Genomic DNA, 13,315 nt, shown 5'->3' on the forward strand with positions numbered 1-13,315 from the left:
ATAGGGTTTTCAAGGCCGCGACCTTTTGGAAGCAGATTGCCAGGCCTTACTTCCCTGGCGCCTGTGGATGGATTTGGACTGGCGACCTTTTGGTTAACAGTCCAGTGCTTAACCATTTCTGCCACCCAGGGACCTGTAAAGATTGCACCCCAAAAAACCCTGTGGAGCAGTTCTACCAGCCTGTAACACATGGAGTTGCCATGAGTTGAAATGGACTCGACAGCAGTGGGCTTTTAATCTTGCTAAGTGGTAGAAATTTTATCTCAGTTGAATTTGGTCTCTTCATTCAACTCTACCCAAGATCATGTTTAAGCTCCAGAGGCCTTGGCACTGGGTGTTGGAGAGACAGCTGGTCCTTGGCTGTTATAATCTGTCACACTTTTCACCTGCTAAAACGGGATTGCTTCTGCTTGGCCGTTGGTCTCTCCACACTGTTTACGTCCCTCTTGGCTCATGCAAGACATCTGACTGTTTTTCCTTAAATCCTGAGTCACGTGAGTGGGAAAACTAGACAACCCGGTCTATCTGGGGTGGTCCTGGTGGCTGTAGTTATTAATAGTGATTCTTATCATGCTCCAAAGTGTCCTTATTTGGGTCACAAATTATATGACCACTGTCTTAGATTGGTGTCTTAGTTTCTATAACAAGATAACACAAGTGGGTGGTTTTAAAGAACAGTTCATTTTCTCACAGGACTCCCTGGGTGGTACAAATGATTAATGCGCTCCACTGCTAACTAAAAGGTTGGCAGTTCCAGTCCACCCAGAGGCACCTCAGGAGAAAAGCCTGGTGATCTACTTCCAAAAGGTCATAACTTTGAAAATCCCATGGAGCACAGTTCTACTTTGACAAACGTGAGGGTGCCTTGTGTTGGACTCGACTCAACTGTTTTTTTTTTTTTTTCTCAGGATTCTGGAGGTTAGAAGTCCAAATCAGGGTTGATTCCTTCCATTTCTCCTGTTATAAGGATTGAATTGTGTCCCCAAAAGGATATGTTGAGGTCCTACCCCCTGTACTTTTGAACAGTGACCCTGTCTGGGGATATAGGGCTTTTCTTTGCAGGTGTCATCAGTTCAGTTGACTACATCATACCAGAGTAGGACGGCTCCTAATCCTATTTGACTGGTGTCTTATAAAAAGAGAGGACAGACGTGGAAACGGTCACACACCGGGGAAGACACTACTTGAAAATCTGTCTACAAGCAAAGGAACGCCAAGGATCACCTCAGCATTTCCTGTCCAACTCTTCTCCTCCACTTTGCAGAACCCTGCTATTTTTTGTTGCAGGAACAGCTGGCTCAGACTGATAAAAGTTCTTCCATCTCATTATTTGTGGATTCTATATTTGCAAATTTGCCTACTTGCTAACATTTTTTCATAACCCCCCAATCAACACTTGTGGTGTTTTAGCAGTCATTTACAGATATGTGCATGCTAGGAGGAGTGAAGAGAGAGAATTTCTGACTCGCAGCAACCCTATAGGATAATTAGAACTGCCCCATTGGGTTTCCAAGGCTGTAAATCTTTTTATTTCCAGCTTTTCTTTTTTTTTAATTGTGCTTTAGGTGAAAGTTTACAGCTCAAGTTAATTTCTCATACAAAAATTTATACACATATTTTATTATTACATGACATTAGTTGCAATCCCCACAGTGTGATGACACACTCCCCCTTTCCACCCTGGGTTTCCTGTGTCCATCCAACCAGCTCCTGTCCCTGCCTTCTCATCCTGCCTCCAGACAGGAGTCCCCGTTTGGTCTTGTGCATCTTCTTGAACTAAGAAGCACGCTTCTCACGAGTACTATTTTTTGTTTTATAGTCCAGTCTAATCTTTGTCTGAAGAGTGGGCTTTGGGAATGATTTTAATTCTGGGTTAACACAGTGTCTGGGGGCCATGGCTTCAGGAATTCTTCCAGTCTCACTCAGACCATTAAGTCTGTTCTTATTACTTGAATTTGAGTTCTGCTCCACACTTTTCTCCCGCTGTGTCCAGGACTCTCTGTCGTGTTCCCTGTCAGGGCAGTCATTGGTGGTAGCCAGGCACCATCTAGTTCTTCTGGTCTCAGACTGGTGGAGTCTCTGGTTTATGTGGTCCTCTAGTCTCTTGGGGTAATATTTTCTTTGTGTCTTTGGTTTTCTTCATTCTCCTTTGAGGATGAGATATATCTTCAGCAGTTTTTCACACTCCATGAACATGTAGAAAGGAACAGAATATTTTCCATTCAGAATCTGCTCCTGCAGCTACTTGAAGTTCTGCCCATCAAAAGGCGGGCATCCGCTGACCAATGTGTACAGAATCACTCCCATGTGCCACACATCCACTGTGGTTTCATTGTACTTTTGGCCCTGGAAGAGTCCTGGGGGCAGAATAGTGGGGACTGCTACAAAACATATCTAACTTTTTTTTTTTTTTTGCCAAAGGCCAATTCCTTGGTGACAATAACATCTGCAATTTTAATGTCATAACAGCATCTAAGAGCAGGCTTTCTGCTTTTATCTCTATACACGTTGAACTTTTTTTGACAGTACTGCACAGCAGACACTGGCAGAATTTGGCTTGGGCCACTTTTTCTTTCATGTTTGCATGAGCCACTAGGTAACCAAGCACTCTCCTCCCTTAGTGTACTCCATGAAAAGGTAGAGTTTTCTCAGTCTTGCTGTTTTCAAACAAATACATTAGGATGAGTCATGGATTGAATTGTGTCCCCCCAAAATATCTGTCAACTTGGCTAGGTCATAATTCCCAGTATTGTATGATTGCCTACCATTTTGTCATCTTGTGTGATTTCCCCATGTGTTGTAAATCCTACCACTATGATGTAACGAGATGGATTACTGGCAGTTATACTGATAAGATCTACAAGATTAGGTAGAGTCTTAAGCCAATCTCTTTGGAGATATAAAAGAGAGAAGCGAGCAGAGAGGTATGAGGACCTCATACCACCAAGAAAGCAGTGCTGGGAGCAGAGCGCTGAGATGCTCCCAGGACACGGGAAGACTGATGACAAGGACCTCCCTCTGGAGGTGCCAGAAATCCTTTCTCTGGAGCTGGCGCCCTGAATTTGGACTTGTAGCCTACCAGACTATGAGAGAATAAATTTCTGTTTGTTGAAGCCATCCACTTGTGCTATTTCTTTTATAGCAGCACTAGATAACCAAGACAGAATTGTTCAAGGTCTTCATTATTCTTACTTCATGGGAGAGTTTCAAAAGGCTGGAGAAGTTCTGTTTAGTCTTGCCAATGATCTTGACACTGATGCTCAGCCAAGCTTGGAACAGGTTGGTTTCAGCTACGATCTCTAACCTCAGGGGCCCCTGTTGTTTTTAGGTGCCGTCGAGTCAGTTCCGACTCATAGCGACCTTACTTACTACCAAACGAAACACTGCCTGTCATGCTCCATCCTCACAATCATTATTATGCTTGAGCCCATTGTTGCGGCCACTGTGTCAGCCCTTCTCATTGAGGGCCTTCCTCTTTTTGGCTAACCCTCTACTTTACCCATCATGATGTCCTTCTCCAGGGATTGATCCCTCCTGATAACATGTCCAAAGTATGTGAGACATAGTCTCAGCATCTTTGCTCCTAAGGAGCATTCTGGTTGTACTTCTTCCAAGACAGATTGGTTTGTTCTTTTGGCAGTCCATGATATATTCAATATTCTTCGCCAACATCACAATTCAAAGGCATCAGTTCTTCTTCGGGTTTTCTTATTCATTGTCCAGCTTTCACATGCATATGAGGCAATTAAAAACACCATGGCTTGAGTCAGGGGCACCTTAGTCTTCAAGGTGACATCTTCGCTTTCCAACATGTTAAAGAGGTCTTTTGCAACGGATTTGCCCAATGCAATGTGTCTTTTGATCTCCTGAGTGCTGCTTCCATGGGTGTTGATTGTGAATCTAAGTAAAATGAAATCCTTGACAACCCCGATCTTTTCTCTATTATGATATTGGTTATTGGTCCAGTTGTGAAGATTTATGTTTCCTTTATGTTGAGGTTTAATCCATACTGAATGCTGTGGTCTTTGACCTTTTTCAGTAAGTGCTTCAAGTCCTCTTCAATTTCAGCAAGCAAGGTTGTGACATCTGTATAATGCAGGTTGTTGATGCATCTTCCTCCAATCCTGATGCCCCGTTCTTCTTCATAGAGTCCAGCTTCTCAGATTTTCTGCTCAGCATAGAAATTGAATAGGTAGTGTGAAAGGATACAACCCTGACGCACACCTTTCCTGACTTTAAAACATGCAGTATGCCCTGGTTCTGTTTGAACGACTGTCTCTTGGTCTATATATGGGTTCCTCATGAGCACAGTTAAGTATACCAGACTTCCCATTCTTCCCAATGTTATCCATAATTTGTTATGATCACACGGTCGAATGCCTTTGTGTAGTCAATAAAACACAGGTAAGCATCTTTCTGATATTCTCTGCTTTCAGCCAGGATCCATCTCACATCAGCAATAATATCCCTGGTTCAACAGCCTCTTCTGAATCTGGCCTGAATTCTTGCCGTTCCCTGTTGATATGCTCCTGCAACCGCTTTTGAATGGGCTTCAGCAAAATTTTTCTTGCGTGTGATATTAATGATATTGTTCAATAAATTCTGCATTCAGTTGGATCGCCTTTCTTGGGAATAGGCATAAATATGAATCTTGTTTAGTCAGTTGGCCAGGTAGCTATCTTCCAAATTTCTTGGCATAGACTAGTGAGCGCTTCCAGTGTTGCATCTGCTTGTTGAAACATCTCAATTGATATTCTGTCAATTCCTGGAGCCTTGTTTTTCGCCAGTGCTTTCAGCGCAGCTTGGACTTCTTCCTTCAGTACCATCAGTTCGTGATCATATGCTACCTCCTGAAATGGGTGAATGTCAGCCAGATCTTTTTGGTGTAATGACTCTGTGTATTCCTTCCTTCTTCCTTTTTTTTTTGTAATAATTATTATTGTGCTTTAAGTGTACAAATCAAGTCAGTCTCTCACACAAAAACCCATATACACCTTGCTACACACTCCCAACTACCCTCCCCCTAATGAGACAGCCCACTCTCTCCCTCCACTCTCTCTTTTCGTGTCCTTTTCGCCACCTTCTAACCCCCTCTACCCTCTCATCTCCCCTCCAGGTGGACACTTGAGACTTTGATGCCAACAAAGTCTCAAGTGTCCACCTGATCCAAGAAGCTCACTCCTCACCAGCATCCCTCTCCAACCCATTGTCCAGTCCGATCCATGTCTGAAGAGTTGGCTTCGGGAATGGTTCCTGTCCTGGGCCAACAGAAGGTCTGGGGACCATGATCACCAGGGTCCTTCTATTCTCAGTCAGACCATTAAGTCTCGTCTTATGAGAATTTGGGGTCTGCATCCCACTGCTCTCCTGCTCCCTCGGGGGTTCTCTGTTGTGTTCCCTGTCAGGGCAGTCATCGGTGGTAGCTGGGCACCATCTAGTTCTTCCGGTCTCAGGATGATGTAGTCTCTGGTTCACGTGGCCCTTTCTGTCTCTTGGGCTCGTAAACACCTTGTGTCCTTGGTGTTCTTCATTCTCCTTTGATCCAGGTGGGTTGAGACCAATTGATGTATCTTAGATGGCTGCTTGCTAGCGTTTAAGACCCCAGATGCCACTCTTCAAAGTGGGATGCAGAATGTTTTCTTAATAGATTTTATTATGCCAATTGACTTAGATGTACTCTGACACCATGGTCCCCAGACCCCTGCCCCTGCTACGCTGGGCTTCGAAACATTCAGTTTATTCAGGACACTTCTCTGTTTTTGGTTTAGTCCAATTGTGCTGACCTCCCCTGTATTGTGTGCTGTCTTTCCCTTCACCTAAAGCAGTTCTTACCTAATTTCTAATTAGTGAATGCTCCTCTCTCACCCTCCCTCCCTCCCCCCTCTCCTAACCACGAAAGAATGTTTTCTTCTCAGTTTAAACTATTTCTCAAGTTCTTATAATAGTGGTCTTATTCAATATTTGTCCTTTTGCAACTGACTAATTTCACTCAGCATAATGCCTTTCAGGTTCCTCCATGTTATGAAATGTTTCACAGATCCATTACTGTTCTTTATTGATGTGTAGTATTCCATTGTGTGAATATACCATAGTTTATTTATCCTTTCATCTGTTGATGGACACCTTGGTTGCTTCCATCTTTTTGCTAGTGTAAACAGTGCTGCAACAAACATGGGTGAGCATACATCTGTTTGTGTAAAAGCTCTTATTTCTCTAGCATATATTCCAAGGAGTGGGATTGCTGGATCGTAAGGTAGTTCTATTTCTAGGTTTTTAAGGAAGTGCCAAATTGATTTCCAAAGTGGTTGTACCATTTGACATTCCCACCAGCAGTGTTTAATTGTTCCGATCTTTCCACAGCCTCTCCAACATTTATTATTTTGTGTTTTTTGGATTAATGCTAGCCTTGTTGGAGTGAGATGAAATCTCATTGTAGTTTTGATCTGCATTTCTCTAATGGCTAATGATCGTGAACATTTCCTCATATATCTGTTAGCTACCTGAATGTCTTCTTTAGTGAAGTGTCTATTCATATCTTTTGCCCATTTTTTAACTGGGCTATTTGTCTTTTTGTAGTTGAGTTTTTGCAATATCATGTAGATTTTAGAGATGGGGTACTGATCAGAAATTTCATAGCTAAAAACTTTTTCCCAGTCTATAGGTAGTCTTTTTACTCTTTTGGTGAAGTCTTTGGATGAGCATAGGTGTTTGATTTTTAGGGGCTCCCAGTTATTTAGTTTTTCTTCTACATTCTTTATAATGTTTTGTATACTGTTTATGCCATGTGTTAGGGCTCCTAAAGTTGTCCCTATTTTTTCTTCAACGATCTTTATCGTTTTAGATTTTATATTTAGGTCTTTGATCCATTTTGAGTTAGTTTTTGTGCATGGAGTGAGGTATGGTCTTATTTCATTTTTTTGCAGATGGATATCCAGTTATGCCAGCACCATTTGTTAAAAAGACTGTCTTTTCCCCATTTAACTGTTTTGGGGCCTTTGCCAAATATCAACTGCTCATATGTGGATGGCTTTATGTCTGAATTCTCAATTCTGTTCCATTGGTCTAGGTATCTGTTGTTGTACCAGTACCAGGCTGTTTTGACTACTGTGGTGGTATAATAGGTTCTAAAATCAGGTAAAGTAAGGCCTCCCACTTTGTTCTTCTTTTTCAGTAATGCCTTCTTTATCCGGGGCCTCTTTCCCTTCCATGTGAAGTTGGTGATTTGTTTCTCCATCTCATTAAAGAATGTCCTTGGGATTTGGATCAGAATTGCATTAAATGTATAGATCGCTTTTGGTAGAATAGACATTTTTATGTTAAGTCTTCCTATCCATGAGCAAGGTATGTTCTTCCACTTATGTAAGTCTCTTTTAGTTTCTTGCAAAAGTGTACTGTAGTTTTCTTTGTATAAGTCTTTTACATCCCTGGTAAGATTTATTCCTAAGTATTTTATCTTTTTGGGGGCTACTCTAAATGGCATTGATTTGGTGATTTCCTCTTCGATGTTCTTTTTGTTGGTGTAGAGGAATCGAACTGATTTTTGTATGTTTATCTTGTATCCCAATACTCTGCTGAACTCTTCTATTAGTTTCAGTAGTTTTCTGGAGGATTCCTTAGGGTTTTCTGTGTATAAGATCATGTCATCTGCAAATAGAGATACTTTTACTTCTTCCTTGCCAATCTGGATGCCCTTTATTTCTTTATCTAGCCTAATTGCTCTGGCTAGGACTTTCAGTACAATGTTGAATAAGAGTGGTGATAAAGGGTATCCTTGTCTGGTTCCTGATCACAATGGGAATGTTTTCAGGCTCTCTCCATTTAGGGTGATGTTGGCTGTTGGCTTTGTATAAATGCCCTTTATTATGTTGAGAAATTTTCCTTCTATTCCTATTTTGCTGAGAGTTTTTATCATGAATGAGTGTTGGACTTTGTCAAATGGCTTTTCTGCATCAATTGATAAAATCATGTGATTCTTGTCTTTTGTTTTATTTATGTGGTGGATTACATTAATTGTTTTTCTAATGTTGAACCATCCCTGCATACCTGGTATGAATCCCACTTGGTCATGGTGAATTATTTTTTTGATATGTTGTTGAATTCTATTGGCTAGAATTTTGTTGAGGGTTTTTGCATCTACATTCATGAGGGACATATGTCTATAATTTTCTTTTCTTGTGGTGTCTTTAACTGGTTTCCTTCCATCTTCTTTTGATGCTTCCTGCATTGTTTAATATTTTCTCTGCAGAATCCTTCACTATTGCAACTCTAGGCTTGAATTTTTTCTTCAGTTCTTTCAGCTTGAGAAATGCAGAGCATGTTCTTCGCTTTTGGTATTCTAACTTCAGCTCTGCACATGTCATCATAATACTTTGCTTTGTCGTCTCGAGCTGCCCTTTGAAATCTTCTGTTGAGTTCTTTTACTTCATCATTTCTTTCTTTTGCTTTAGCTACTCGACATTTGAGAGCAAGTTTCAGAGTCTCTTCTGACATCCACTTAGGTCTTTTCTTTCTTTTCAATTACCTCTTGCTTTCTTCACGTATGATGTCCTTGACGTCATTCCATAACTTGTCTAATCTTTGGTTATTGGTGTTCAACATGTCAAATCTATTCTTGAGATGGTCTGTAAATTGAGGTAAGTTATATTCAAGGTTGTACTTCGGCTCGTGTGGACTCGGTCTAATTTTCTTCAGCTTCGACTTGAACTTGCATGTGAACAGTTGATGGTCTGTTCCGCAGTCGGTCCCTGGTGTTGTTCTGACTGATGATATCAAGCTTTTCCATCATCTCTTCCCACAGGTGTAGTCGATTTGATTCCTGTATTTTATATCTGGCAAGGTCCACATGTGTAGTAGCTGTTTATGCTGGTGAAAAAAGGTATTTGCAATAAAGATGTTGTTGGTCTTGCAAAATTCTATCATGCAATCTCCAGCATCATTTCTATCACCAAGGTCATGTTTTTCAATTATTGATCCTTCTTCTTGCTTCCTAACTTCCACATTCCAATCACCAGTAATTATCAAGGCATCATGACCCCACGTTCGATCAATTTCATACTGCGAAATTTGATGAGGGGCCCCTACCAATGCGTAAAATTTCATGAAACTGAAAGAATGTTTTGAGATAAACCCTGATACTGGGCAAAGCCTGAATTACGACTGATCCTACCCTGTATGCTGCAGTGCCCTCACAAAGGAAGGTCCTGGAGCAAATCCTGACCCTGAGCTAAGCTTAGATTTTGTCATTAGCCTCAGAGCTATTTCCAAATCTGGAAATGACAGATAATTTAGGAGGTTGGAATGATTAGTAAGAGAATGGGCAAAACAAAGGGGAATGAAAAAGGGAAGAGAAAGGAATTCATCCCAGCAGGGTGGAGACCTGCTATGGATTGAATCGTGCCCCCCAAAATGTGTGTCAACTAGGCTAGACCATGATTCCCAATATTGTGTAGTTGTCCTCCATTTTGTGATTATCCTCTGTGTTGTAAATCCTGCCTCTATGATGTTAATGAGGCAGGACTCAATCTACAGGATTAGGCTGTATTTTGAGTCACTCTTTTTTGAGACATAAAAGAATCAAGCAGAGAGGAGAGGGACCTCCTAACACCAAGAAAGAAGTGCCGGGAGCAGAGTGCATTCTTTGGACCCGGGGTCCCTGTGCTGAGAAGCTCCTAGACCAGGGGTAGATTGATGACAAGGACCTTCCCCTGGAGCTGGCACCCTGAATTTGGACTTGTAGCTTCCTAGACTTTGAGAGAATACATTTCTGTTTGTTAAAACCATCCACTTGTAGTTATAGCAGCAGTAGATATAGCAGCACTAGATAACTGAGACAAGATCTTTAACCAGTTGTTAAGAAATGGGAGGAATAGAATGAGTATCAATGGGGTCAAAACAAAAGTCTTTCTTAGTGCAGCATTCTTACAAGTTGGGTGATTGTTCCTCAAAATTGAGAGATCCTAAACAAATGTGCTTTATTCACCCCAGTTCGGAGGGATTTGGAAACGTCCAGGATTAATATGACGATGAGAGACCTGACCTCCTTTTGACTGGAGCAATAATCCCAAATCTTATTTTGTCAATTAGTATCACCAGGTTCTTGAGGAACCTTAATAAAATAGGTTGGGAGAGTGGCTACCTTAGAATCAGTCTCATTGGCTTTGAATACAGGTAGTCCCCAACTTAAAATGTATTCCAGTGACAATGAACCACACTTATGACCTTTCTTTTTTTTTTTAAATAGTATATTTAGTAATATGTATTACATACAATGTTACAGCACACGATTTGCTGATATTATTCTCAGTTGTGGAACATAACAAATTATGGGTAAGATTGTGAAGAATAGGAATTCCAGAAGAGTTAATTGTGCTCATGAGGAAACTGTACATAGACCAAGAGGTAGACGTTCAAACACAAAACAAGGGGATACTGCATGATTTAAAATCAGGAAAGGTGTGGGTCAGGGTTGTATCCTTTCACCATACTTATTCAATCTGTATGCTGAGCAAATAATCTGAGAAGCTGGACTATATGAAGAAGAATGTGGCATCAGGATTGGAGGAAGACTCATTCATTAGCCTGTGTTATGCAGATGATACAACCTTGCTTGACTGAAAGTGAAGAAGACTCAAACCACTTACTGATGAAGATCAAAGACTGCAGCCTTCCCTATGGATTATACTTCAACATAAGAAGAACAGAAATCATCACAACTAGATCAATAAGCAACATCATGACAAATGGAGAAAAGTTTGAAGTTGTCAAGGATTTCATTTTACTTGGATTCATAATCAACACCCATGGAAGCAACAGTCAAGAAATCAAATGACATATTGCCTTGGGCGAATCTGTTGCAAAGGACCTCTTTAAAATGTTAAGAAACAAAGATGTTACTTTGAGCACTAAGGTACATCTGACCCAAGCCATGATGTTTTCAGTCACCTCATATGCATGTGAAAACTGGACAATGAATGAGGAAGACCGAAGATTTGATGCCTTTGAATTATGGCATTGGCGAAGAATATTGAATATACCGTGGACTGCCAGAAGAATGAAAAAAATCCGTCTTGGACGAAGTACAGCCAGAGTACCCCTCGGAAGCCAGGGTGGTGGGACTTTGTCTCACGTAGTTTGAAGATGTTATCAGGAGGGACTAGTCTCTGCAGAAGGGCATCATGCTTGGTAAAGTAGAGGAAGACCCTCAATGAGATGGACTGACACAGTGGCTGCAGCAATGGGCTCAAAGATAGATGATTGTGAAGATGGCTCAGAACTGGACAGTGTTTCCTTCTGCTGTACGCAGAGTTGCTATGAGTCAGAACCAACCTAAAAGCAACAACAACATCATTCTCAGGTGTTCAGTGGTACACGCTCAGTGTTATGATTTACTGATCAAAGCACTGCGGTATAACCCGGTCTACAATGAAGTCTGTGTCGGTGTTGGTGTAGGGAGTCATAACCGAATAGAAAGTTGGGCAATGTTCACCTCTAAAGACATAGGACAATCGAACTGTACTAGCACTGAACAGCCATTAGGACTCCAACTTCGCCTTTACAACGCTGATGCTGACAGATAAAGATCGGAATGATAAAGATACCGATAATAAAAGGCAATAATAAGGAAAACAAACAAAAAGATGTATTTGACTTATGTCAGAATTGATACACGTTATAAGTAGTGGACTACCTGCACCATAAAATGGAAGAGCATGTTTTGGTTTACACAGGACTCACAGCTCTGGGTTGTATGACTGTACCAAACCAAACCCAAACGCGCTGTCCAGTTGATTCAGGCTCATAGCGACCCTATAGGACAGAGTAGAACTGCCCCATGGAGTTTCCAAGGAGCAGCTGGTGGATTCGAACTGCCAAGCTTTTGGTTAGCAGCCGAACTCTTAACCAATGTGCCACCAGGGTGCCTATAATACATAGAGTTTATGTGCTATGGGGTCGCTATGAGTTGTAATCGACTGGAGTACACAAAAATGAAACCTCTCAGCTTGCAATATACATAACCCACACAACTCTGCTCTCAAATTGTTTGAAACGTTAAAGGAAGCAGTTCTGGTTCTCAGGACCCCAAAGACTGAAATGGTTCAAAAGGAGGAGAATCAAGTTCTGTCGGAAGGTCAGAAACCGAAAGCCCAGGTGTTTGTGTGTGGGGGTGGGGGGAAGCTCAGGCCCAGCTTGCCTCACTCCTCGCTCCACCCCTCGCCGTCCGAGGCCCCGCCCCGCCCCCTGCAAAGCCCTGCCCCGGCCTCCGCAGTCTGAGTCCCACCCCAACCCTGCACGGCACCGCCCCGCCCCGGCACAGCTCCGTCCCGCCCCCGCCCACCCCACAGCCCCGCCCACCCATAAGAGGCCCCCTCGCCCTGCCTTTCGAGGCCTCGCCCCACCCCAGCACAGCCCTGCCTCGCCCCTGCACGCTTCCGCTTCGTCCCCGCCACCCGAGGCCCCGCCCCACCCCTGTGCAGCCCCGCCTCGCCCCTGCACAGTTCCGCCTCCCCCCCGCCCCTTCCGAGGTTCCGCCCCACCCCTGCACAGCCTGCCCCGCCCCTGCACAGTTCCGCCCCGCCCCCGCAGCCCGAGGCCCCGCCCCTGCACAGTTCCGCCCCGCCCCAGCCGCCCGAGGCCCCGCCCCTGCACAGTTCCGCCCCGCCCCAGCCGCCCGAGGCCCCGCCCCACCCCTGCACAGCCTGACCCGCCGCGCCATTTCTGGCAGACACGGAAGAGGGTCAGTTGCAGCGACAGTCCCACAAGGGTGAGTCAGACTTGTCTTTCTAGTTCAGTCCCGCGCTTCGCGTCCCCTCCAGTCCCGTGTCCTCCCCGTCCGGGGTCTCGGGGTCCCCGGCCCGGTGTCGTCGCAGATCCGCGTCCGTTTCCGGTTAAGCAGCTCCGAGCCGGTGCGCCCGACCTTCCTGCCTCCGGCCAGGTGACCCGCTGCGCCCTTTCCTGCCGGCCCTTCCCTGACCCGTCCCCACGTCCGCCCGGAGCGGCCCGCGGGGCTTCCTCGCCTGCGCCCCCAGCCGCGTCCCCTGCACTCTCAGGGCGGCGCCGGCTGTCTCCGTGGCCCACGGCGCGAGTCAGAAAGTTGCCTTCGTGTTGTCATTTTCGGTCAAATCATGTTTCTTTCATTCTTGAAGCTTATCATTTCTTTAAAGTTTTATTAAAATTTACTTAATATTCGCTCCCCCTGGTGGCACAGTGGTTAGAGCTCGGCTGCTAACCAAGAGGTCGGCAGTTCGAATCCACCAGCCGCTGCTTGGAAACCAGTTCTGCTCTGTCCTGTAGGGTTGCTATGAGTCGAAATCGACTC

General features: G+C 43.8%; 1 protein-coding gene across 1 annotated transcript in view; it reads left to right on the forward strand.

Moving 5' to 3' along the window:
- Window positions 1–12,715: 12,715 nt before the first annotated feature.
- LOC126072016 (zinc finger protein 699-like) overlaps window positions 12,716–13,315 on the forward strand; it is a 29,743-nt gene continuing 29,143 nt past the window's right edge. The window contains exon 1 of the mRNA XM_049876612.1: window positions 12,716–12,760. The gene's annotated coding sequence lies outside the window, so the exon portion shown is untranslated. The remainder of the gene's footprint in view (window positions 12,761–13,315) is intronic.

The sequence above is a fragment of the Elephas maximus genome, chromosome 3, assembly GCF_024166365.1.
Source record: "Elephas maximus indicus isolate mEleMax1 chromosome 3, mEleMax1 primary haplotype, whole genome shotgun sequence".
In the NCBI taxonomy this organism is placed as follows: domain Eukaryota; kingdom Metazoa; phylum Chordata; class Mammalia; order Proboscidea; family Elephantidae; genus Elephas; species Elephas maximus.